The sequence below is a fragment of the Mustela putorius genome, unplaced genomic scaffold (genome assembly GCF_011764305.1).
Source record: "Mustela putorius furo isolate JIRA1106 unplaced genomic scaffold, ASM1176430v1.1 tig00003962_pilon_pilon_pilon, whole genome shotgun sequence".
Classification (NCBI taxonomy): domain Eukaryota; kingdom Metazoa; phylum Chordata; class Mammalia; order Carnivora; family Mustelidae; genus Mustela; species Mustela putorius.
The window spans coordinates 18,413,613-18,436,447 of NW_025422106.1; the positions used below are offsets into that span (position 1 = coordinate 18,413,613).

Here is a 22,835-nt window from a genome sequence, read left to right on the forward strand (position 1 = left end):
CTTTATGCCATTTCATTATTGGGAGAGCCATTAATTTTCCAGATAATACTTAGTTTTTCCTTTTTTTTTTTTTTGGTCATTCCAACTAATGCTACAATTAACATTTTTGAATGTTTCCTTTCTAGAAGGGACTAAGTCTTTGTGGGAAAGCTTCACTCAAATTTTGAGGATCCCCTCCCCAAAAAGCTCATCTTAGAAAATTCAAGAATACACCACGTTACATTCCATTTGCCGGTGGTGATATCATCACATGCAACAGAGCCTCTGGAAAACTCCGCTGTAGCTTTGTGAGAGCATAAGAATTAACAAAGGTAAATAAAGTGCTGGTTTTATTATGAAACCAGTTTTTCTCTTGAGACTCCCTTAAAAGGGTCTCGGCAATGCTCAGCGTTCCCCACTCCATGTCCTAAGAACTGCTTCTCTAGAGAACATATCCCACACTGCAAATGCTAGGTTTTAGAGTCTGCATGTTTTCCAAGTTTACTAAAGATTGTCCAATTGCTTTCCAAAGTAACTACCCACTTAAACTTAACCTGAAATATATGAGGGTTTTTATTGGTCCCTATCCTTGTCAACAATTTGAATTCTCAGAATTTTTCATTTTCACCAATCTAATATTGACACCTAAGTCAGTCCCTGGCTCTCTTGTAAGCTCAGCCGTGGGTAGGGGTACATGTTATCTTCTCTTGGGAGTGGGCATGTCTGGTTATCTGTTCTGCCATGTTCCTCCCATACTTGATGGAAGTCCCATTGAAAGGTTTAAGAGGGAGAGGTACTGTGGTCATTTTGAGTTCTAAATCGGTCCATGGTAAGGGAAAATTAGAAGTCAAGGCTGGAGGAGTTCCCAAGCTCAGTTGGTTAAATGTCTGACTCTTGATCTCAGCTCAGGTCCTGATCTCAATGTTGCAAGGCCTGCATTGGACTCCACAGTGGGCATGGAGCCTACTTAAAAAAACAAAAAAAAAGTCAAGACTGGAGGTAGGAGAGCCAATAAGAACTTCTTGCTATAATCTAGGGGAAAACAAATGGGGTCCTCAATCAAAGCATTGGTAATTGAGATGGGGAGAAATTTGAGAAATATTTAGGAATTAAAATTAATTAAATTAATTTAAATTAATTAAAAAAGGATACCTGGTTGGCTCAGTTAGTAGAGCATGTGACTCTTGATCTTGGGGTCATTAGTTCAGTCCCCACATTGAGCATAGAGCTTACTTACAAAAAAAAAAAAAAAAAGTCAGCCCATCATGACAGTTGTTGGAATGGGAGACAGATAAAAGCCAAGAATCAATAGTTCCCAGGTTTCCAGCACATAGCTTATGTCACTCACTAACCGCTGACAAAGAGATGGAGGGTACAGGAGCTTGATGTGGAGGAAAGTAACAGTTTGAGGCATGATGTGTTCAAGGCGTCTGAGAGACATTTAAGCCAAGATGACCAGCAAGCCAATGGACACAGAAGTCAGGGAAAGGAAAGAAGTAGCAAATTTCAAGTGAGAAGAAATGATCAATATCAGGCATAGAAATGTCCAACAAAGCAAGGGCTGGGAAGTGCCTCCTTAATCTGGCGATTAGGAGACAACTGGTTTATTTAATAACCATCATGGTAAAGTTGACCCAGATGAAGGCAGGAATACAGGAGGAGAAGAAGCACAAGCCAAGTACCAGAATCCTCAAGTGAGAAGTATGTTGAACATTTACTGGTAGCTCATGGTAATGAAGATAGGTATGGGAAAGGGTGTATGTTCTTAATGAAGAAACAGAGGAGTGTTTATCGCATGTAGGACATTTAGTAAATGAGTATCGAACACTGAAGCCTCACCCCTATGTTACTAAGCGGCACTATTACAGTCACATTAGTGTTTAAGCCATTTGTTCTATTCTTGTGAAGAAAATTTCTGTTGATTTATAATGTAAGCCAGTAACTGATGCCATTTAGTATTTACACAGAGGCAAATGCAGAGGCCTCTTAGAACAATAAAAATGCTTCAGAAATTCACCAGAACAACAGAGCCTTCTTTCCCCTTCCTCCTCCCGCCCTCTTCCCCTCTCCCCTCCCCCCATCTCTCTCCCTCCCTCCCTCCCCCTTTCCACAGACCCTCCCTTCAGCTTCCCTCTTTTCTCCTCCCACCTAACTGATGAATAAAAAAGATAAAAGCGTATTTGGAAAATAATGGTGACGTGTCAAAAATAATTTGTTTCTCGTTTATCTCCTCTCCGATACTGCCAGTAAGAAACCCCTGCCACCCCTTCCCCAGCCTGCTCCCCCATAAGTGGGAAGCAGATGATTTGCTCCCCCTGAAAGAGCAGCAAATCCGTTGCCCGGGTGATTTCTCATTACTAAGGCAACCAATTTGGTGCATCAGTGTGAATCCCAATTTTAAAATGTAATTATGCCAAGATATGTACATATGCTTGAGATTTGCTTAAAAGGAATCTGTTCCCCTTTGGAAGGAAAACATTTCCTATGTTAGGTGAAAGGGAGGGTGAAACATTGCTTTTCTTCTTTGCTAGCTTAAATACACCTTTCGACTGAGCTCCCCTGCCATGCTTAGTAAAAGAGCTTGCATTGGTTTTCCTCTCACCACTTTTTTTTTTTTAACTTGAGATGTTCCCTTTCCAAGACACTTCTCTCTTGATACCTGTCACTCATAACCCAGCAGCTGTTGTCTCCATGACAACACTTTCTGGCCCCTATAGGTGGTGGTAGGAAAAAAAGGAAGGGGAAAGAAAAAAAAAAAAAAACCCTTGGCTGCATTTTTCATTGCCCTTTTTCCTTTTTAATTGCTGGAAGCTCAAGAGATTGATTCTTTGTAAGGAATTAATTAGGGTAGGGGAAGCAATCTACGAATAGATGTTTACATTAAATTACAAAACTTCTGAACAATTCAGTGAGGATGGCCATCCCAGACTCCAATGAGAGATCACACAGATAGGATGCTTACAACCCGAAGCTTGTCGGAAGGAAAGCTTTATTACCCGGGTAGCTGAAACTGTGCACAGCCAAGCCAGACAATACCATTGAAGCACGGCTGAGCAATTAATCTTTCTCTCCTCAACAAAAATTATTATTTAGAAATAAAACCTATTTAGATGGCGGGAGTATTTACTTTAATTACCAACCCTATTAAATAATGAAATCCCTGTAGCTCATTAAGTTTCCCAGTTACTGCTGCAGCCGGGAATCTCTGAGCTGGTTTGGAGTTGGGGATTTCAAGTTAATTGTCTCCCTGCCCACCCACACCCCTGCCCCATTGCCTAGCTGCCTGTTAGCCTTATTTGGGTGACTCCATGGTCTGTGTAACATTTACCATAAGCTCCCTTGGATCCTTTTGGAAATAATTGGGTAACAAATACTAAAGGCGGCGATGAAATTATTTTATTGTAATGGACATTCGCTGCTTAGTGACAGCACTGATATTTAATGTAAAATATCACCTCCTCCCCAAGACGATTTTTCAAAAGTGACTTTTAAAAAAGGCTAAGCACATCATTTTTCACTATACTTCATTAAGCTAAGATACTTAAGAGATGGTAAAATGTGTCCTGTTTATCAAGTTAGGTATATAATAGAATCCCCGTGCTTAAGTGTGAGCATGGGCAGGGTTTAGGGATATTTGATTCCTTTCCTTCCTAGAGCAAAGGTGTCTGACTGCTACCAGGAAATCCAAGTGTATCCATAACTGTTCATATTCTCTCATTTAAACACAGCCCACTTGGACGATTAAGTTTAGCTAACCAAAAAAAAAGTTTATGAAATATTCAACATGTTCTGGGAAATGTGTCATTATTTATTGCCTATATTTGGAGCATTCAGTTTTCTCATTATGGGCAGACTTTATTCTTTTTTTAAGGTGCAGAATGTAAATGCCTTCAATAGACAAAGGGCCCTTCCAAAAAAAAATAGATAAATACATCATTAAAAAAATTGAGCCAAAAATATGGGTGATCAGTTCACCCAAAAAAAAAAAAAAAAAAAAAGAAGAAGAAGAAGAAGAAGAATGGCTGTCATTTTTTTTCACCTGTCGGATACTCAAGGTTTTTTTAAAAATCATACTTAGTATTGCTGAGGATACATGTACTATTGACATAGGAGTAAATTGGTGATAACTTTCTGTAGGGTAGTTTAGCAATGCGTTTCCAAAAAAATGTTTAAAATTAGTTTGCCTCTAGTCTAGCAGTTACACTTCTTGAAATTTTGACTAGGAAAATTCTTTTTTTTTTTTTTTTAAGATTTTTATGTATTTATTTTAGAGAGTACGTGCTGGGGGAGGAGCAGAGGGAGACAGGAGGACAGAAGCAGACTCCCCACTGAGCAGCAGGGTGGCTCCGTTGGGGCTCAATCTCAGGACCCTGAGATCATGACTTGAGCTGAAATCCAGAGTCGGACACTTAACCAAACCACCCAGGTGCCCCCTGACTAGGGAAATTCTCAAGAATTTATGTAACAGCTTAGCTGGAAGAATTTCCAACATGTTTCATGAAAGTGGAAAATAGTGGAGAAAAAGATCAGGAAATTAGTGATATAAATGATGGTACATCCATATAGTAGAAAACTAAGCAGCCATAACAATGACAATGTAAAAATATTTAATAACATCAGAAGTGTTTATAATAAATGGTAAGTGAGAATACATTCTCAAAACAAGATGCTCAGTCGGATTCCTTTTAGCCACATTGCTAATTCTAGAAATAATCAACACTTCCCCCTCCCCCCCCCCAACACACCCATTATATACACTGAGGAGGAACTAATGAGTCATTCCATTTGGGGGCTTTATTCATCACTAAAGAAAATTTAGGACTATTTATATGCGCTGGTTCTTGTCAGAAAGAATGTTGCCAAACATCGCTATCTGTTCAAATTCAGCACTGTGATGAGAGTCTGTATTTTGGAGAAAATTTAATTTCAGAATAAAATCTTTAGTTGTCAGCTGTCCTGAGTTGGTTTTATTGTATTTGTGTAGACAAACACTCAAAGAAACCAAGCCCTCAGAAAAAATATGTTGGTTTGGAAAACTAAAGACACAGTCAAGGATTTGTAATTCAAGCCCAGGTTATAGACAAAGGACTTTATTCACAAGTTGGTTGTACTTCAAGTGTGTTATAAGTAGGAACAACATACAGCTATAGTCACATTTATTTCTATGCCAAATTTTAGCAGTTTTTAGTCTAAAGTAATAAGTTCATTATAAAAGATCATGACCTGAGCTGAAGGCAGACACTTGACCAACTGAGCCACCCAGGTGCCCCAGAAACTTATTTCAAGAAGGACTTCTGTGTGATCTTCCAAGCTTCCCTCCTTGACCCGCATCTATACAACATCACATCATGTTTTAGTGAGGTTTCTCTGTTCAAAAACCCTTCAGTCACCTACAGAATCAAAATCAGACTCTTCCGGAGTCTGCTCCCACCAGCTCGACCTTCCATTATCCTGCAGCACCGCACGACCCCACTGATCTCCTCCAGACCTCCCAAGCGGACCTTACTTTTCCTCCTGTGCTTTCTCCCGTGGTCTGCCCTGCCTCCAGCACTCCTCCCGATTCCATCTCCTCACTAAATCCTTCCCAGCTATGCCCGTCTAAAGAACATCATCTTTCCTTCTTGCTCCAGAACCCATTTGTCCCTTGGACGTGGCTCTGAGGCAGTCCCTGCGGTGGGAGGCGGGAGCTGTCCGTTTCAGGCTTGTGGAAGGTTTAAGTCATCCCCTCGCTTTTCTGTACAGCCACAGGTGTGGAGATGGGCACATCTATCACAGTCAGGTATGAGCCGTGTTATGAGTGAGTTGTTAATAATACTGAAGATAATTGTTTTATACGTAGGAGCTTATTCCTGTAAGACCCATACTTGCTCCCGTGAGTGGGTGAGAAAAGCACTTGAGGGATCGTACAACCTCTTGGTGTGTGTTGCTCACGTAAATGTCCTTCCTGAGGAATGCCGCAGGGGAGCCAGGGCGGAGGACCTCTTAGCAAGACGATGTGTAAGAAGTACATGGCTCAAAAATTCCCATGGAGTCCTGGAACTCCTGTAGGCTGTAGATCGTCTTTTAATTTTTGCACACTTGTCTCATCTCTTCAACTACATTGTCCATTGTTGAGGGAAGGTGTGTCCTTACACTTGCTTGCATTTCCTCCCAGGCCCCCAGCATAATGTCGTGTACACCGTGGCCCTGGGTGACGTGTGTCACTAGTATGATTGCGTGATCATTACTCAGTTCTAGGCGCTTTGGAATTTATAAAGTTTCCTATTAGTTATGTTCTGTGTGAAAGCAAAGATATTTACTAGTACTTGAGGTCTCTTCATATGCATTTAAGTGACATAACTTCATAATATGAAGCAAATGGAGTAATTAGTAGGCACGAGAGTTATTCCCATCCTGGAAAGACAACTTTACATTTTAACTCTGTGGCCAGAATTGAATTTCTCTTGCTTCTGTGTGATGCCTAGACTCCACTACCGCCTAACAAGCTGATACGTGTTGGCTTCAGTCAGCCACAGGAAATATTAATTTCCCAGGGCGGCTGGAAAATTAATTATCACAGACTATTGGTGCCTTAAAAACACACTTATTTTCTTATGGTTCCAGAGGCCGGAGGTCTGAGATCAGTGTCCTTGGGTCCACATCAGAGCATTGCCTGGGTTGTGCCCTCTCTGATGGTTCTAGGGGGTAATCCATTCCTTGCTTCTTCCAGCTCCTGGCAGCTGCCCGCATTCCGTGGCTTGTGGCTTCGATCTCTGCATCCACCATCACATTACCTCCCCCTGTTCCATCTTCAGCTGCCCTACTGCCTCCCTCTTATAAGGATATATGTGATCACACTTGGGATCCAATTAATCTACGCATTTCAAGATCCTTAACCTAATCATATCCTCAATGTCTTTTTCTGCCATATGAGGTAACATTTACAGGTTCCAGGGATTAAAAGGCAGAAATCTCTTCAGGGACCATTCTTAAGCCTGCCACATCATCCTAAAGCGTCGTGGGTCTAGCAGTCAGCATTTATTTCTTCCTCGTGCATCAGGGGCTTGGCTGGCCGTGCTAGACTGATCCCATCCTGGGCCATGGGTTGGGTATAGATTGGCTCCACGTGTCCCTCATTTTTCTGCAGTCAGCAGATCTCCAGAGAACATTCTTCTCATGGTAATGGCAAGGCCCAGGAGTCAAGACTGACCAGAGGATCACATTTCAAGCCGTTCAGGTCGTATGCATTTATATCCCATTGGCCAAAGCAGGTTCTATCAATGCGATGACCCCTCATATGTGAGCAGGGAGGGAGTGAATATTTGTTGCAATAACATAGCCTAGCACACTGTTCTCTGTACGTGACAGGAACTTGCAGCTAATTTATCTGGGTGAGAGAATAAAATCCAGGATGAAAAAGTTATTTAGTAATAAGACCATATTCTGTAGTTCAGTCTTGGAGCTATGCCTGTGTTGGCATTCGTCTAGCTGAATAAGGACATTCCTGAGTATAATGATCCTAAAGAACTTGTCCCATGATTTCATATTCTTACTTAGGAGATAACCTTCTAAAGACTTAGAAACAGAAAGACTCTTTTGGAATCTCTTGGGCCATAATGTAGTGATCCGGGATTCCACAGACATGTGAAAAAGAATTAAGGTTTTTGCCCTTTAGAAGAACAGACTGCTGGATAACCTCTCAGGAGAAGCTGTGAACTGGAGCAGACCTGAGTTAAAGCCCAAGCTATAGTGACTAAATTTCTTCGCATATCACCCATGGCCTGCAAGCTTGAACAGCGGTTCACCCAAGTAATCCAACCGTGAGTTGGTTCTTACGCATTAATTGTAATCCGATTTTTGTTCATTTGAAAACCAGTATACACTTGTCTCTTTGAAGCTGATAAAATTTCCCAGTCTAGGGTTTGGTTGATTTTTTGTTGTTGTTGTCTTTGGGGGTGGGAGGGAGTTCGTCTTTCCTCCCATTCTGGTAATAGAGGAATTATACAAAGTAGAGTTCAGGGGCTCTTCGTCTCACTGACTTCAAGAGAGAAGTGAGGATGCACTGCGTCACATTTTCCTTAGCCACTTGATAAAATGCAGTGACCCTGAGGTGTTGGCTTCTGTCAAAAGAAGAAAAATAAGACAATGGGGGAATTTTTCATAAAACGTCTTGTAACCGGAATGAAGAGAAAAGCAGGAAGTTAATTTAGAACATCTGCATTTTCATAGCTATAACAGAGCCAACTTACTGAAGATAGAGATTTTTATATTTTTAGGGAAGTTCTTTTAATGTAAAAGGAATATTCCCTGAGAACCAGACGTTTTCATGCATCAGGTGACTTTCTGGCAAATTGGCCGTTTCTTGGGCTGATGGTTATTCTCACTAGACTGCTAGACCACTCTAGAACCATTGCATCGACCACCAACCTGGATTTTGAAATCCCACACAGACTCGAGAACTGCCTGGCACAGCCGTGTGTTGTTTCCTTGAACATTTCATAATTTGCTTGGCGCATCTTCACAGTCATGTGCTAGGATAAGCTCTTGCCTTTAAGTGAGCGCTTAAACCTCAAGGTAGCTCAGCTTTTCTTGGATATCAAACACCTGCAGGGCCTTTTTGACAGATAAGCAAGTCTTCTTTTAAACTCACAGTAAGGACATTGAGTTTATTCAAGCCAGGAATTCGTCATTCAACATATGTGCTTATTGCTAGGCACTCCCCAGAAAGGCTGTAACGAGTAGAATAGAAATAGTCGGTGTCCTCACAGAGCATACATTCTGATTGAAGAGTAGTAAAATAATAATAAGTCAGCAGATAAGTACAAATTGGGTACAGCTCTGATGGAGAGTCTGGGCTCCCCTGGGGCACTCATTCAGAGCGCAGGAGCAATGTATTCCGGAGAAGACCTTGTGGAGGAGGTGACGTGAAGCTGCGACCAGAGAATTGAGAATCATGTGCCCTAGGAAGAGTGTGGGGAGAGAAGGTTTGAGCAGAGGGAGGTATGTACGCAGGGAGGCTGCAGCTAGAGAGGGCTTAAGCATCCAGAGGCCACTTTAAACCACATCTCTGCCGCACATGTCTGTGCGGCTCTCATTTTCTGTCGCTGGCATGCGTCCATTTCTTCAAGGTTCAGCGCAGCACAGTTATGTCTGTGCAAGGTTTCAGCCGGAATCTGGTTTTTAGTTTTCTGGAAGGATGCCTACAGGGCAGCTATAGAGGAGTCCGTGAAATATTGATCACAAGCCAGTGGAGATGAATTGGGGGGGGGGTATGATGATCCTAAAATATTTCCAAGGTTCACATACAGAAAGAACCATTAGACAGTCTAATGCTGGTGTTCATTTGAAAAGCAGTCTGATTTGTTCTCAGAATTCAAGATATGCTCGCTCTGACTTTCATGAAACTGCTGATTTCTTATCACTGATTGACAGTCTATACCCTTTTCACTATACCTTATTTCTTTGGCAGTCGAGTTATTGTCGTCTGTGTGCATGCGCATGTGTCCCCCCCCCACCCCCACTCATGATTACTTCCCAGTGGCTTTGACACCACTGTTTCAGAGGAGGTATCCTCAGAAAGAATTCCAGTATGAACTCTTAGTGCCTGCCCAGGTAGGAGCTGACTTAGCTTCTGTCCACTCCCACCAGTTTGAACCAAACACAGTATTTCTCCCGTCACAGTGCTCAGCTACAGCTGGTAACTCATTTGTATTTCAAAGAATCCAAAGCTTCAGTGAGCATTCCACGCATCTTTAATTATGGATGATCCACTGGAATAGACACAACATCCTGACATCCGTGAAGTGATGGTAAGGTAAAGGCTGTCTTCCCCTTGAGACTGAGCCCCCCTTCCCGCCCTCCCCTGCAGCTTGCATTTGAACAAAACACAATCATTTTATGGACATGTATTTGATTTTGAAGTAGAGAATGTCTTTCTAAGTATAGCAGCAGCAAAAGGAGAATACATAAAGACAAATATTGATGGGTATGCCTATATAAACATGAAACTGCTGTTTTCTAAAAAACAACAACAAAAAAAAACATTGTATCACAATGTGTTTAGTTGCAAAAGAAAAAGAAAAAAATAAGAAAGTAGGAAGAAAGGTAGGATGGGGAAAAGAAGAAAACAAAAGAAATTGCATTTCAAACCAGTGTGGAACGTGTCCCAGAGATTTTGGACAAGCCTCTAGTTAGCCTTCTCGGGGAGCATCTTCATTCTCAGTGTTGCTCCCCCTTGTGGTTGCAAAAGGGCTGCTAACAGTCTCAGCAGCAACACTGTTTCCTCTGTGGCCAAGGAGAGTCACGTTCAGAAGTCCTTGAACATTTTTTGCAGCAAAGTGAGAAATTCCCTCCTTCAGAACCACCTGCCAAAATTCTTCTCGTGTTTTATTGGCCTAAACTGATAACCGTGGCCAGGACATGATAAAAGATAAAATGCTAAGAAACCTTTGGAAATGTAATAAGAGGTTGACTTATTTCATATGTAAAAAGCCCTTACAAATCATTATGTAAAATTATGAATATATGATGGGTTAAAAAAACAACAACGAAGAGCTGTTTCACAAAGGAAAAATTCAAATCACTGGTGAATTTTTTAAAAGTTGAATAACATTCATAAAATACTTTCATCATTGCAACAGCATATTATCAATTTACTTGATTCTTTTTTAACTGTTCACATGGTAGAGTTTGGAAGTGGAAACTTTAATATATGGCAGCTGAAAACAACAACAATCTGTTTTTAGAACTTTGTCATAATTTATTCGTGTGCATGAATTTAGGTTTGACGATATGAGATTTATAATTGCCAAAAAAAAAAAAAATAGAAAGCAACAAAAATATCTGATAGCAGAGTCTGGGTTAATTGAATTGTATGCATCTATCAGACCGAGTACTGTCAGGTCATTCTGAATTACATTATAGCAGGATATTTGATCACATGGAAAATTGTGTCTCCCGTGTCCAGATCCATTGCAGAACATTTTATGATTATTATGTGACCTCAGTTTTGTATAAAATATGTATTGAGTCATAAAAGAAAGGGAGTCCATTTGACTATGTAAAATTGAAAAAAGCAGAAAAACAACTTCTGAATGGCAGTATAACATAAAGAGTGTCAAAAGATCGCTGGCATGCTGCGGGGAAATTTAAAACACCAGTGACAACCTGATGATCCTTTTAATTTATAAGGACCTCATCTTATAAGTCAATAAAAAAGACAAAAGAAAATGGGTCAAAAAGAATAGAAACACGCAGTTCACAGAGAAGAATTACAGATGACTGATAAAAACATAGTTATTTTTAAAAATAGATCCTAGAGAAGTTAGTTGAAAAATTAATCACATTCCTATTGACATCCATTTTAAATCTGCTGTGACTTGCTTTGTATATAACTAAGAAACCCTGCTTTTCAAATAATGTATGAGAAAACATTTCTTGAAAAAGAAATAGGTAGTAGGAGTTTTGAGATTTACAAGTACAAGGTTATATTTCTAGTAGGATTTTCAGTAATAAAGACAGAGCTATATGTGCAGATGTAAAGCCTCAACATCATTGAGCCAATCTAGCATTTTACTTTATCTAGATCTTTCTCTAAACAGCGACATTTCTTTCTGCATTATTCTAGCATGAGCTGCTTATTAATTTGATCACATGTATTGCCCACTATTGTGATAAATGATGCACTCAATGCCCTTGTATTTTTCTTTTTGTAATTGAGTTATAACCCGTAATGGTCTTCAGAGTTCCTTAATCCTATTATGTTCAACTTATGTAAACTTGAACTGTCAAAAAAGTGTCCTTATTAAGTGTACATTTTCCTATCCCCCCATTCTTCCTTATGCTAATTAGGATCTGAGGGTAATGAAAAGAGGAAGCATATTTGATGTTTACATCATCCAGGGGACCTTGCCCAGGGTACTCCGTTCCCCCGCGAAAGGCCTTCAGCTGGTACCACTGTTCCAGGGAGCACTGGTAACTGATGGCATGCTGGGACACGGGGTGCATTGAGGAGCACTGGTCTAGCAGAACCCTGCTAGCGCCATCTTCCACTGCCTACAACCAGAGCCAGACTACTAGCAGGAGCTGTGAACACTGATCGCCCTCCTCTGTAGAAGCAGAGATCATAGGTCCGAAAAATGATTGTTCTTTTAAAACACCTACGTTTAACGTATGTCAAGTGTCTAGCACAAAGCCTGGCGCGTCTTAGTGAAATAATGTTTTCTCTCCCTTCCCTCGGGGATAGTAATCAGAGGAAGGTCAAAGACTGTGGTTGTCAGTTCCATCTGCACTTTGGATTGGAAAGAACGTCTGAAATAACATGTTTAAATTTTGGCTCATTCTCAGAAACTGTTGAATAGGATCCTAGGGCTTGCTTTTATAAGTTCTCTAATGCAGCATCCTTGCTCTTCAGTGAAGAACCCAAAGCCTGCAAAATCTGACGGCCTCATTCCCCCAGTAGTCCCATGGGAGTGCTGGCCGCTCCCTCCAGAGCCGGATTCTCTCTGCTCCACCCCCAGACTGTGCTAGTCAGGGAGCTGTCCCTCCACACAGTGCTGGATTTCTGAAACAGCCTCCCTGTGACGGAGGATTCCGGCTTTGGTACACAATCAGATCTTGCTTTTTAGGGGATTAGTTGTAGCTGTTTTCCAGGTATCTCAGAGGCATTTTGGGTTTTCTGGGCTATCATGGGTGTCTCCTCTTTTCTTCCATATTCCCTACAGACACTACACATATAGTAGCAAATTCTTGGGAAATTCTTGTAGAATGAACCAACCGTCAAAATGATGCTTAGGCCAAAAGTGGCCTATTTGGGGATGGCAAATCTTGACCTCCTTCCAAATGAGTGAGTAAACTGTATACAAAGAATTCTGTAGTCAGATACGGTTTGTTGTTGTTTTTTTTTTTTTTAACTTCTGTTGAGCAAAGCTAAAATAGGTTTCTTTACATGAAACTTTTCAGAGCTTTTAATATGCTCAGTCTATATCACGAATCTCCCGAAAAGAATTGCAGTATGCAGTTTTCCCCGTTTTACTGAAAATGGAGCCTCTTTCTCAGAAAGCATTTCAAAGGCCTTGTGTCCCAGAATTCACTTTTGGAACTCTATAGGAAAGAATGTTAGAATGCACCTCTGGCAGGTCCTTTCAAATAGCAGTTATTATCTGAACTTTTGCATGATCTAGAGAATCATTCAAAATTGAGATCATTTGCAAACATCTGAAAGTGAAGGCATACTGGGTTATTTTTTTTTTTAAGGAGTTCTGCATGTTTTAGATGCTAGACATAAAGGAAGAAAAGTCAGGACATTTGTTATACAAGGTAAAGGCCCAACTTGTACCCTGACCAGGCGGTGAACCCCTCAGTATTAGATGGAGATAGATACAGGGGTGAAAAAGGCAGTACACATCTTCAGACAAGGCTGAAACATCCCTAAGGCGCCTTCTTGGACCTGCTCCCATGCCCACATACCTGACCAAAACCCTATGGTTCTACATCAAAAAGCAGTTTTGGATAGCCTTGACCTCAGAGATTTTGAAGGTGAGTTACCAGTTTTGTACATCCTCTTTCGAGAAAACAAAACCAACGCAAAGAGAACCATCACTTTAGTATGGAGTAACTATCCTAAACAACACAGTGTTGATGTTCCAACAAGGCTCAATCCTGAAAGGCTTATCCGAATTACTTAACCTGTTAGCTGGAGTAATTTTATTTTTAATTGTCTTCAAAATAATTGCCTTTGGGCTTTGATCGAGTTCATATTCAGCTGCTGGTCTGACAATAGTTGGCCAAGAGGTTTGATTGCTTCTTGAAGTTACAGTTACAAGTAGGCTGCCCAACTGTGGGATCCTTATAAAGAAATGATTACTGGGCCACAATCGTGCACCCTGAAGAATTGCTAGGCCACCTGTAGCCAGGCCCCCTGTGGACAAGGCCGTATGTAAAACAGTGTGAGTCCTCAATGAAGGTTCACAACTCCGCTGACTCTCAGGTTAGTCTATCAGACTAAACAGCTCCAGGTTGGTAAAGTACACTCCACCAGCCAGACACCGCTGTACACACACTGAATTACGCTCCTCAGGATGGCTATATTGATCTGATCACACCTTTCTTTATTTGGGGGTTTTTTGGCTTGGTTGTTTTTTGTTGTTGGTAGTGGTTTGTTTTGGGGGTTTTTTGTTTGGTTTTTTTGAGGGGTTTCTTTGGGGGGGGTCTCTTGATTTGACTGGTTTTACATTTGTTTATTGGCTAAAGATTTGGTTATTTCTTTATTTCTTAATTTCCCCTCAGGTCTTTAAGATGCTATTAATTTATCTATAAAACTAAGGAATTTTGTATTTGCGTAGATGCTAAGAACCTACAAATTACATCCCCTCAGCCTGATTTTCTTCCTGCTGTTCTGGCAAAACCTGCTGTTCTGGCAAAAACATTGGCACTGGTGGTTTATAAATAGTACTTCAGGTCTTTATTCATCTTACCCTCGTTGAACTTGAAGAGGAATCACTTGGGAAGATTTTACTGTCTCTGAGTCTTTCTTTAAAGTAACCCCTAGAAGAGGCAAAACTTTCATTAATCAATCATGAAATAACCCAAATGGGATGCAGCCACCATATGCTACAGGAGCCCCACTATCCACGGGGGTACATTTCAGGAACCCCCGTGGGTGCCTGAAACCACAGATAGTACTGAACCCTATATGTACTGTGTTCTTCCTCATCCGTACATACCTGTGATACAGTTTAATTTATGAAAGAGTCACAGTAAGAGGTTAACAACCATAACTAATAATAGAACAATTATAATAATTTGTTATGATAAAAGTCATGTGAATGTGGACTTTTGGCTCTTTTATTTTTTAATTTTTTTATTGACATATAATGTACTATTTGCTTCAAGGGTACAGGCCTCTGAATCTTCAGTCTTACACAATTCACAGCACTCACCACAGCACATACCCTCCCCAAAGTCCATCCCCCAGCCACCCTATCCCTCCCAGCCCCTCCCCTCCAGCAACCCTCAGTTTGTTTCCTGAGATTAAGAGTCTCTTAGGGCTTGTCTCCCTCTCTGGTTTTGTCTTGTTTCATTTTTCCCTCCTTTCCCCTATGGTCCTCTGTCTTGTTTCTCAAATCCTCATATCAGTGAGATCTTGTGATCATTGTCTTTCTCTGATAGACTTATTTTGCTCAGCATAATACCCTCTAGTTCCCGTCCTTGCAGATGGCAAAATTTCTTTTGTTATGGCTGCATAGTATTCCGTGTGTGTGTGTGTGTGTGTGTGTGTGTGTGTGTGTGTACACACACACCGCATCCATATGCATTCATCTGTTGATGGACATTTAGGTTGTTTCCATAGTTTGGCTGTTGTGGACATTGCTGCTATAAACACTGGGGTGCACGTGCCCCTTCGGATCACTACATTTGTATCTTTAGGGTAAAAACCCAGTAGTGCGATTGCTGGGTCGTAGGGTAGCTCTATTTTCAACTTTTTGAGGAACCTCCATGCTGTTTTCCAGAGTGGCTGCACCAGCTTGCATTCCCACCAACAGTGCAGGAGGCTTCCTCTTTCTCTGCATCCTCGCCAACATCTGTCATTTCCCGACTGGTTAATTTCAGCCGTTCTGACTGGTGTGGGGTGCTATGTCATTGAGGTTTTGATTTGTATTTCTCGGATGCTGGACTCTCTCTCTCTTTCAAAATATCTTACTGTGCTGAACGCACCCTTCTTGTGATGATGTGTGAGGATAAGATGCCCACGTGATGAGGTGCAGTGAGCTGAATGACGTAGGCACTGTGACATGGCGTTAGGCTGCCATTGACTTTCTGACCATACCACGAGAGGACCATCTGCTTCCAGACCATGGGTAACTGTGGGTAACTGAAAATACAGAAAGCAAAACCATGGTATGGAGGGAACGGTTGTCACTCGATGGGATATGTGGATAGATTTAATGTATTTTACAGTTCAGAGTTCAGCCTGTTACCTCAATAAATTTTTATCCACCCCAATTCCTTAACAGCCAGAAACTGTCAGAATGCTGCCCGAATAACTATCTGGGGAATTTAAGTTTAGAAACAGGAAAGATGCTTCTCCTAGAAGTTGTCCCTGGGCACAGAGGGCCTGGGAAGCTGAAATTTTGAAGGGTTCTGGTTGTGGAAACCAAGAGAATATCCAGTTCAGAGCATCAGGGATCTGCTGGAGAGCCCAGTCCCCATGATGACTAGAAAACAAAAACAGAAAAAAAAAAAAAAAACCCACAGAGAACTAGAAACAAAGAAGGAAAGCTGACCTGTGTTTCTTTCTGAGACTAAGCTGAAGATACATAATTGACCTACTTCTCAATAGAGCATAACCTAGAATCCTACATCTTTTGCAAAATGTGTCTTGTACTTTAATGACAGCCAGATGTTGCTCTGAAATGCCTGACCACTGAGGAAGTGTGCCTCAGAGGAAAACATGGTAGAATTAAGATGGCATTATAAAAACATCTGGTTAAACATGACAGATTGTGTTTATATCCACTCCCTCTCAAAACCCCTAAATGATAGGTAAGGGATAAAAATGGGAGAAACCCACAAGGACAAACAGAACCATAAAAGCAACAACAGCGGACAAGAGGGGTCCACGTGATTTTGGAAATAAGTGGATTTGTGGTTAGTCCCCCAAGCAGGTGGAGAAAGCTGACATCTAAGTGTCTGCTGAGAAGCAGACGGGCAAGCCAGTTTGCCTAACCGCAGGGCTGTGGAAAATTCAGGAGTGGGAAGGACCAGCTCCCTCTGGAGGTAGGGGTGTTAAGGGGGAGAGCTGAAGGAGGTTGGATGACAGTCTGTATAAAGACCAAAACACGGGTCTCCTTCCCGACCCTACAAAGTCAGCTGACTACCACAGTCTCATTCTCGTAGAAGGTAGGAAGCTCACTCTGAAGAAATACAACCAGAGAAGCCCTGGGCTTTGAGGGACACCAGGCACTATGGAAGAAAGGGGACAGGCACCATTCTGAAACCAAGGAGAGTAAGTGAAAATCTGGATACTAAAGATCCTCCCCCAATGCCCCTTTACTCGGAATTCCGGCAGCAAAGAGGAAATACACATCCTGTGGTTCCCCACAGATGGTCCCCACCCGATTACCCTATGTAATGAAGTCCCCTCATTCCTCAAGCACAGGCACAGAGCTTTCGAGTGGCATGCAGTAATAGATGGCCAAGGATCCCAGGAGATTTGAGGAATGCCTCTAGCACAAAAGGCCAAGACCAAGACAAATGGGAGAAGAGGGGATTTAGAAGGAAAATACAACACAAGGAGCACTGTAAAAAGCAAAAGCATGATTCATATCCTCAGAGAGGAAGGGGGAGATGTTGCTTTTGTTAAACAAGAGCAACGTGCTTTAAAAGAAATGTTTAGGGTCACCTAGGTGGCTCAGCCGGTTAATCATCTGCCTTCAGCTCAGGTCATGCTCTCAGGGTCCAGGGATGGAGTCCCACATTGGACTCCACGTTCAGTGGAAACCCTGCTTCTCTCTCTTCCTCTCCTTCTGGCCCCCACTCATAACTCGCTTGCTCTCTCTCTCAAATAAAAACTTTTTTTAAGATTTTATTTATTTACCTGGTAGACAGAGATCACAAGTAGGCAGAGGGGCAGGCAGAGAGAGGGGGGGGGGCGGGGAGCAGGGCCCCCACCAAGCAGGGAGCCCAATGCAGGGCTCAATCCCAGGACCCTGGGACCCGAACTGAAGGCAGAGGCCCCAACCCACTGAGCCACCCAGGCACCCCTCAAATAAAATCTTTTAAATAAATAATATTTGGAGAACAAGGATGAGTCTTAAAAATGGAAAACGTGAAAGCCAAAATGTAAGATTCAGTACCAGGCTTGGAAGATGAAGGTGAAAACATTCATTCATTCTACAGATATGATCAAGTGGCTCCTGTGTCCTTGGCATTGTTCAGTGGAGTTTCATCAGTGAGTAAAAGAGACAAAGAGCCCTTGGCCTGCTGGAGCGGAAATGCCAGCAGGAGGAGAGCATAAACAATGCAGTAACGTGTGGGTTTCATGCTGTGTTGTAGCGTGGAGTGCTAGAGGCAGGAATAACACTAGAGCATGGTGGGAAGCACGGAGAGCGCCAGGTGGGGAAGATGGAGACAAGCTGAATTGTAAATGGGAAAGTCAGGGCCAGTCTCATTGGGAAGGGCACAGAGAGAGGGTGAAGAAGTGGGCCATGTGACATCCAGGGAGGGAGATCATTCCAAGCAGAGGGAACAGCCCCGAGTCCAGAGTGGGCTGGAGTCAGCGGGGGAGGTAACTGCCCCAGAGAACGTGGGCCCTTGTGGCTTAGTGCAGGGGCTCTGACTGTCACTCAGGCAACTGGAGAGCAGTGGCAAAGCTTCACGCAGAGAAGTGACATGATCTGATTTCAGCCTTAAAAGGATCACTCTGGCTGCTGTGTTGGCAGAACTGACTTCAGGGGGTGAAAGTGTCCAAGAGAGCAGTTGGACTCTCAGTGCTCTCTGATGGTCTCTCTTTGTCCCTTGGCTGTTCCCCCTGAGTCAGCCTCTCTGTTTGCCTCCGTTCTTTCTTCTTCCTTAGAAATGATGTGCTGGCCCTCTCCTCTGCCAGTCTACCCTCTGCTTTATAGCTCCCGCTTAACTTTCCCTCCCAGATCGCCCTGGGTGGCCTTCAGCCTTCATTGTCCTCTCTTTTACATCATACCCTAAAACACATAATATCTGGTTAGTTCCTCTTTAATGTTAATATTGTTTTAATAAGGGCCCCTTTGGCTCCCTTGTTTTTTGGTGAGCCTCTCTGACCTATGCATATAATTAATAAACATTTGCTGTTGAATGTAACATTTAATTCTCTGTTTTCTGACCTCCCATTATCAGGCAAAGTCCTCCATAGACATGTACTTTATATGACTCTTGAGAAACCCAGCAGTTTAAGCTGCTTTAAATAAAAAGGGAAGTGGAAAATCTGTCTTATACCTTAAATTCCAACCTGCAGACCCTTGATGGGAAAATCAAGAACAACCCTCCCCCACACAGGCTCACCAACTCCTGGGAACATACCTCCTTAAGCCAAATATGCTTAGATTACAAGGAAAAATACATCAATAATTTTTTTTTGCATGCAGTCATTTTCCTCCATAGTTTTTCAATGCTTTTTTCCTGATGTTAAAAAATTAAAGCCTGAAGGACGTCTGACAAAGCTGATAATGTAACTGCCAGGCTCACAAAAATTCCTTTCCCCCAAATTTGCTGAAATTAACAAAAATGTAAAAATGACAACAGAGAACCCATGAACCCTGAAACCAAGGAAAGAATCCCAACTTCATACCATAAAATGAGGTGTCACCCAGAAAAGGAAAAATTGGAGCAAATTGAACAAAGGTGCTAAAAAAAATCAATATATTCTTCAAAGAGAAGAATGGAACATGAAGCCATACAAGGAGGGAATTCTGAGATGTCTCATTGCTTTTGATGGTGTTGGCATCAAGTATAAAGGTATGTCCGGGGGGGGGGGCTGGAATTGCCCACACCTCCAGCAGAGACCCTTTCTTCCATCGGAAGACACTTTCCTGCAGGCAAGAGGAGTCAAGAAGGTTTACCGTTTTTCCTGCCTCTGATATATCAATAAGTAGGCAAGGAGTAGGGGGAGCATCTGCTAAGAATAATAGAGCCGAATCAAGAAAGAGCTCCTTAAGACATGGGAAAAAAATACCTGTCCTCAACCAAGCCAGAAGACTGCAAGACCCCCCAGGCTCAGTGAAGCATACGTCTGGAACATTTCTTCATTATTAAGGAGGGAGCATGTTGGTATCCACTGAAAGCCCCAGCTCGCTTGTCATTCCTCTTAAGCAATGGAGAGACCAGATAAAGCGTATGCATCATGGACATCCGGTCCATATGAAACAATACCCAGCGCAGCACTGTCTGGGGGCAATTAGTTGGCTGAGAACAAATGGCTCACATTCCTTAAAGAGTTTCCAGGGACGCCTGGGTGGCTTAGTCAGTTAAGCATCTGACTGTCGATTTCAGCTCGGGTCACGATCTCTGGGTCATGAGATCAAGCCCCTCATTGGGCTCCCCACTAAGTGGGAAATCTGTTTGTCTCCCTCTCCCTCTGCCCCTCTCTCCTCTCACACGCTCACTCTCCCCACCCCCAAAATAAATAAGCAGAGCTTTAAAAAAATACCTGCACATAAGGGCATCTGGGTGGCTCAGTCGGTTGAGCATTGGACTCTTGGTTCAGCTCAGGTCATGATCTCAGGGTTCCGAGATCAAGCCCCACCTTGGGCTCTGTGCTCAGTGGGCAGTCTGCTTGAGATTTTCTCCCTCCCTCTCCTGCATCTCCCCTCCTTTCCCCAAGTACATGCACATACGCTCTCTCTCTCTCAAATAAATAAATCTTTTTTAAAAGTTAAACATAAAAACCTACTCCTTAACAAACCCTTACTTATAAAATGCTTACCCCCCCCAAATTACTGAAGACTTAAATCAAAACATTTTTTTTAAAAGATTTTATTTATTTATCAGAGAGAGGGTGGGGGGGAGGGAGCACAGGCAGACAGAGTGGCAGGCAGAGGCAGAGGGAGAAGCAGGCTCCCTGCCGAGCAAGGAGCCCGATGTGGGACTCGATCCCAGGACGCTGGGATCATGACCTGAGCCGAAGGCAGCTGCTTAACCAACTGAGCCACCCAGGCGTCCCAAGAGAGCCGGATGCAGGGCTCGATCCCAGGACCCTGGGATCATGACCTGAGCCAAAGGCAGAGGCTTTAACCCACTGAGCCACCCAGGCGCCCCATTAAACCAAAACATTTTAATGAGAAATTCTGTGAACCCTCCTTGAAAATTAAGGATCGATTTTCTATACAGGTATGGCTCCAGGGAGTCTTAATTTCCTTCCTCTTCAAAAACAGAGGAAAGCAACAAACAGTATGAAACTTTAAGAATGTGTTTTGTTTAAGAAATTGAATCACAGACTTCCACCCTGTAATTGTATTCTGTCGTTGTTTTTTTTTTTTTTTTCAAGATGCTAAAGAAGGGACCTTTATTTTAGCTCTCGGGAGGAGGCGTAACAAAGCCATCTGCATGATGGATTTGGCAACAGGGAAGAGACCATTTTGGCTAAAAAGGGTTGCTGTACTGACGCCACATCCAAAAACAAGTTCTCATTGCCTCACAGTTTTTATATATTCTGGATATAGGCAAGCTCTACGTTCCCATCGCAAACTGCTCATGTGTCACGTTTCCCTCACATAGCGTGGTTTTCCTTGACTTCCTTAGTTCCTCTTTAGGGTCCCTTGGTGACCTCCTCCTGCATCCCGTGCAAACAGATCTGTCCTTGTGGTGCAGCAGGTTGAGAAAAGGAGCACATCACAAGCCCGTGATGCCAGCTTAGGAGTCTGCATAAAGAAACACCTAAAATGATGGAGTAAAAGAGGCATTGCACCAGCTTTTCTGAGAAATTGGTGGCACAGGTGGAGATTTAAGAGGAAATGCAAGAAACTGAAGGGAGGCTGGAACTTTTACTGTGGGCTTTGAATCAGAGGTGGAAAATCTTGGTCCCACGAGGCCAGAGACAGGGAAGGAGCTTAATACCAGCACCCCAAGAAGTGGGACTGGTGGGGCACCTGGGTGGCTCAGTGGGTTAAGCCGCTGCCTCCAGCTCAGGTCATGATCTCAGGGTCCTGGGATTGATTCCCGCATCGGGCTCTCTGCTTAGCAGGGAGCCTGCTTCCCTCTCTCTCTGTCTCTGCCTGCCTCTCTGCCTACTTATGATCTCTATCTGTCAAATAAATAAATAAAATCTTAAAAAAAAAAAAGTGGGACGGCTATCTAAGTAGCCACAGTAAATATCAAACAGAACATGATGGTGGGGTGTCCAAGGAGTTTGTTGAAGAAAGCAGAGCGAGTAGTTTGGGGTCTTGGAGATCTGAGTGACAGAAACGAAGAGAAGGGGGCGCCTGGGTGGCTCAGTGGGTTAAGCCTCTGCGTTGGGCTCAGGTCATGGTCTCAGGGTCCTGGGATCGAGCCCAGCATCTGGCTCTCTGCTCAGTGGGGAACCTGCTTCTCCCTCTCCCTGCCTGCCTCTCTGCCTCCTTGTGATCGCCCTCTGTCAAATAAATGAATAAAATTTTAAAAAGAAAAAGAAAGGAAGAGAAGAGGGGTCTATGCTGGAAATATTGTAGGAGAAAGAGTACGTTGTAGTGGTGGAGGACACGTGTAGGGGAGGAGCCAAGAATGAAGTGAAGATTATACCAAATTTCTTTTTACTGGAGAGATTGAGAAGTACAGGAATCTGGGCAGAGGATCCTGAAGGAGAAGTATAACTAAGTATCTCTGACTTCGCTGTGCCTGGGTACAGCTGGCACCTAGACATTTATGTACTGTTGATTGATTTCTGAGCTCCGAAACAATGTAAACAAAGATTCATGTGCTGTTCGTCTTCGCCTGTGTCCCCCTTTCCCCTGGATTACATCTGAGTTTGGGGGAATTTACCCAGCACCTGGGGAAGTGGACTGTACAGCTTGTATTTAAGTCTGTCTGTGAATCCAACAGGACGGTCCAGCGGCAGCCGGTGGTGTCATCTGTGTAAAGCCAGGTTTCATTCAAGAACTGTAGATGTTGATGGCTTTTGGTTCTGCCTCATCATGCTTCCTTTCCATACTCTTCACATACTTCCGCAGAGACGTTTGCATTTTGGCTTTCCTCTCTTCATGACCCTTAAAAGTTCAAACACACTGCTTCTGAGGCAGCACACATCCCACTGCCTGTGGGGAACAGGGAGACCAGGGAAGCGAATGCTGGTGTGACTCCTGGCGCCATCTGTTGGTGGAAGGTGGAATATACGTGTTTTGTCGCCCTCATGCACCATTCCCCTCCCCACTCCC

At 42.9% G+C, this 22,835-nt stretch overlaps 1 protein-coding gene across 2 annotated transcripts in view; it reads left to right on the top strand.

Annotated features, from left to right (window-relative positions):
* Nucleotides 1-22,835, top strand: part of MYO1D (myosin ID) — a 340,193-nt gene that overhangs the window by 165,725 nt on the left and 151,633 nt on the right. The window lies entirely within an intron of this gene.